Consider the following 5,025-nt stretch of genomic DNA (forward strand, 5'->3'; position numbering starts at 1 on the left):
AACCTTGCTAGGTTACTTACTTCTTGTTCCAAGTTTTGAATAGAAGCTTGTTGATTTCTAAATGCTTGAGCATTTTGTTCATTGGTTTGTTTCTGAGATATGAAAAACTGTGTTTGAGTTTCAACTAGCTTCGTCATCATATCTTCTAAATTTGGCTTTTTATCATTGGTTTGTGGTGGTTTGTTTTGAAAATTAGGTCTTTGCTGATTGTAAGTATTATTGGATACTTGTTGATTGCTAGGACCTTGTTGGTTGTTGTATGGAACATTTCGATTATAATTCTGATTTTGATTGTAAATTGGTCTTGGCGGTTGATAATTATTCTGATAATTATTTCCAGGCCTTTGGTTTATGTATGAAATATTCTCTCTTTGTTCCATTGTTAGTTCAATACTGAGACAATCTTTTGTCAAATGTGGTCCTCCACACTGCTCACAACTAATTCGTATTGAGTGTATATCCTTAGTCATCTTTTCCATTCGTCTCTCGACAGCATCTATCTTTGTGGAAATGGAATCTAAGTCATGGCTAGAATCGGCTCTAGCTGCTTTAGATGATCTAACGATATCTTTTTCTTGGTGCCACTCATGTGAGTGGGAAGCAATGTTATCAATAATTTTATAAGCATCAGTTTCGGTTTTCTTCATAATAGAACCACCAGCTGCTATATCGATGTCTTTCCTTATAGTGATGTCGCATCCTTGGTAGAATATTTGTACTATTTGACAAGTGTCTAAACCATGTTGCGGACATACTCTTAATAACTTTTCAAATCTTGTCCACGCCTCATATAGAGTTTCATTCGGTTTCTGTGTGAATGTAACAATTTCTCCTTGAAGTCTCACGGCTTTAGATGCCGAAAAGAATTGTTTAAGAAAATTTTCAACTAAAACGTCCCATGTATCAATCGCCCCTTCAGGTAACGATTCCAACCAATCTTTGGCTTCTCCCTTTAAAGTCCAGGGAAATAACATGAGATATATTTGTTCATCCTCAACTTCTCTTATTTTAAAAAGTGTGCAGATCCTATTAAAGGTACGAAGATGTTCATTTGGATCTTCCTTCGGCGCACCACTAAATTGGCATTGATTAGTCACCATGTGTAGAATTTGTCCTTTGATTTCATAATCTGGCGCATTAATGTCTGGATGAGTAATTGCATGACCTTGGCCAGTGCGTTTAGCTCTCATTCGGTCTTCCATACTTAAAGGTTCCAGATTTTCCATAATTGAATTTGTTGAATCTGAATCACTAGAGGATTCTGATTTAATGGTTCGTTCCTCAACAATCTCTGTTTGAATGATTGGTGGTTCCGGAGGAAAAATTAATGGTTCAGGATCTATGAATCGTCCCTGAATATTCTCCGGATTCTCAATTGTGAGGTCGGGTTTAAAAAATGGATTATCGAAAATTTGTGGGGTAATATAATGCACCATTTATGATTCAACACAAACAACAATATATTTGGAAACTGTGGTAAAATTTAATCATTTTTCTGCGCTAATCACCCTCAATAATTTAAATTGTTACTGATTTCTTGCAAATGAGGGCATTGCAAGATCTTAAGTGTGGGAAGGGGTTAAATTCTTTCGGATTTTTAAAATTTTTACTTTATACACTTGGTTACCATTAGAAATACTAGTAAAACAGTAGTTGTATTAGAATCTAGTGCTCTCTGATAATAAAGAACAACCCTAGTCTTATATACTGACTACTCAATTCTAGTAAAATTTTTGAAAATTTTCAATTAAATGAACTCAAAATCATGTTTATACATATTTATGAACGATAAAACTAGGTGTTAACACCGAAATTATTGTTACCTTGGAAAGGACATAAATTGAGAAACAAACCAAAATGTTAGAATTCATTTAAAATGGAATAGAGGACAATAAAAAGGAAAATAAAAGCCAAGTGTGGGAAAATTTACCAAGTTATTTTAAACATATGTCACATATTTCTGTAACAAATAATTAAAGATACTTTTGATTTGGACTAAACTAAACAGTTTTACCCGATTTACTGTAAGAAAGATGGATCTACACGATGAATCAATTCCATCATTAAAAGGAAGTAAAGTCTTCCGAAAAAGAAACGCGCTTCTTGATTTAGGTCAGGAAGTTGTCGTCCAGACCAGCTGTAAGTTGACGAAAAATCTAGAAAAGTCATCACTAAAATCAGCAGGAAATCCACGGACCTCAGCATCAAACAGGGTCGCCAAGTGGTCAGACTTATCCTAACCATGAGAAGGATTTATCTCGTACAATGGGGGGCACCGTGCAAATTAGCTTGATAAGACTAATGAATCAGATCCCCAGAAAGGATAATCTCCTTAAAGATCAAAAATCAGCTTTTAAGACTGATATTACTCAATCCTAGAGATTGACCTTAAAGATTGAGAATTACAAACTCATGGAATTCAATGATATCTAAACTCGAGCTTGAATGAGAAAATATTTTGATCAAAATTTCAAACCGATTTGTTTTCTGAAAACCTATTTTCAATGCGTTCATTACCATTGAACGTAAAATCCTAGGAATTCACCTGGAATTCATTAGGTCACCTGAACCAAATTGGGTGTCAACCGTAAGAACGGTGGTTGCATAGCATGGTCAAAGACAGGACCTTGTGCCAGACCAGAAAAATTATAGGATGATCTTTACTATTGCTCCTACAAAGGATAGTAATAGCATCCGACACGTTTTAGACCATGAACAAAAGCATGACAGGGGACATTGCCTTAATAGTTGCTTGTTCAACGCTTTCCTTTACAACCGGACGGTAGTTTACCGAAAGGTAATATACGGAGCAAGTATACTGGATGTGTTGCTTTCCCAATACAAGGTTAGCAAGTGGGTGACACAAAACCGCAAGTTTTGAGCTAAAATTTTCAAATCTGAAACCCACCAAACCCACAAAAAGAATTTGCAAACACCGGTGAAGGGTTATTCCGGAAAACTTATCTAGGGTAAAAAACTAGATTGAGTTTTCAAAAAGATCAAATGTTTTCATAAAGATCCAATTTTCTTAATGGATCTAAATTTTTATAGTCATGTGGGACTGTAAACCACATCGTTACTACCATTGTTTATACCGCCGTATAGAAATCACTGATGTACAAAGTGTGAAGAATAAAGAAGTGATTCTAGTATTTCAAGACTATATTGCTTGAGGACAAGCAACGCTCAAGTGTGGGAATATTTGATAATGCTAAAAACGAACATATATTTCATAGCATTATTCCTCAAGAAAGACACGCTTTTAGTTGCAATTGTTCTATTTACAAGTGATATTCGTTTAAATAATAAAAGGTGAAGACAAAAGACAGATTCGACGAATTGAAGACGTAAACGACCAAAAAGCTCAAATGTACAAAATACAATCAAAGAGGTTCCAATATAAAGCCCATTAATAGCCCATAGTCTAATTTCCACAAGTGTCATTCTTTTGTCCAAACCCCAATTATGGTACAAAGCCCAATTACCCAATTTTAGTATTTTTAGCCCAACATCATGATTACTTCATTTTAAATAAGCATAATAATAACTTAGCTACGAGACATTAATATAAAAAGGTTGAACATAACTTACAATGATTAAAAATAGCGTAGCGTTACACGGACAGAATTTCGACTTACACCCTTACAACATTCGCTAACATACCCTTATTATTAGAATTAAAATTAAAATTATAATATATATATATAATACGTTTGATGAGAGAAGAAGAAAAAGGATATATAAAACGATCAAAATGCGTTAGCTTTTATAGGCATTTTTGTCCAGGGTATCTCCGCGAGTCGCGGTCCCTTTGCACTACAAACTCCGCAAGTCGCGGAGTTCGTAAACCCAGCTCACACAAGTTTGGATCCTAGTCTGCCGACGGTTTTAATATATAAATATAATTTATATATATATAATTTATATAATTAATTATATATTATATTATATTTATATACATAGTTAACTTGTAATTTTTAGTCCGTTGCGTCGAGCGTTGAGAGTTGACTCTGGTCCCGGTTCCGGATTTTCGAACGTCCTTGCGTACTATTTTATATCGTGTACTTTGCATTTTGAATCTTGTACTCTTGTAATTTCGAGACATTTCTTATCAATAATTGGAACCTCTTTGATTGTATTTTGTACTTTTGAGCTTTTTGGTCGTTTACGTCTTCAATTCGTCGAATCTGTCTTTTGTCTTCACCTTTTATTATTTAAACGAATATCACTTGTAAATAGAACAATTGCAACTAAAAGCTTGTCTTTCTTGAGGAATAATGCTATGAAATATATGTTCGTTTTTAGCATTATCAGCGGGTTACGCGTGTTATTTTGTACTCGGGTTACGTGTACAAATAAATATAAGAAATCTTGTGGTCTATTAAAATGATGGAAATGAATGTTTACGATAAACTAATGAACTCACCAATCTTTTGGTTGACACTTGAAAGCATGTTTATTCTCAGGTATTAAAGAAATATTCCGCTGTGCATTTGCTCATTTAGAGATATTACTTGGAGTCATTCATGACATATTTCAAAAGACATTGCATCCGAGTTGTTGAGTTTATCAAGAATATTATTAAGTCGATTATAGTTAGGTATATTATGAAATGGTATGCATGCCGTCAATTTTTGATGTGATGAAAGTTTGTCTTTTAAAAACGAATGCAATGTTTGTAAAATTGTATCATTTAGAGGTCAAATACCTCGCGATGTAACCAAATGTAATGTATTCGTCCTTATGAATTAGGACGGTTCGCTTCATGTGGTATCAGAGCGGTGGTCTTACCGAACCAGGTCTTGCATTATTGTGTCTAACTAGTAGCTGTTAGGATGCATTAATGATTCTGGACTTCGACCTTGTCTGCATGTCAAAAGTTTTGCTTATCATTTCGTGTCGAAAATTACCTGCTTATCATTCTTAGTCTAGACACATCTTACTGCCTTTATTGCATAGATAGTGTATAGACAGATTCATATCTTAGCATATCTGTTACTATAAACTTTGTCTGATAGCTTCCGA

General features: G+C 34.3%; 1 non-coding gene across 1 annotated transcript; it reads left to right on the forward strand.

The window, feature by feature from the left end:
- Positions 1-735: 735 nt before the first annotated feature.
- LOC139850929 (small nucleolar RNA R71) lies at positions 736-842 on the forward strand. The gene has a single exon (XR_011760303.1). It is a non-coding gene; the product is annotated as a small nucleolar RNA R71 (small nucleolar RNA).
- Positions 843-5,025: the final 4,183 nt, after the last annotated feature.

Source organism: Rutidosis leptorrhynchoides, chromosome 5, assembly GCF_046630445.1.
Source record: "Rutidosis leptorrhynchoides isolate AG116_Rl617_1_P2 chromosome 5, CSIRO_AGI_Rlap_v1, whole genome shotgun sequence".
Taxonomy (NCBI): Eukaryota; Viridiplantae; Streptophyta; class Magnoliopsida; order Asterales; family Asteraceae; genus Rutidosis; species Rutidosis leptorrhynchoides.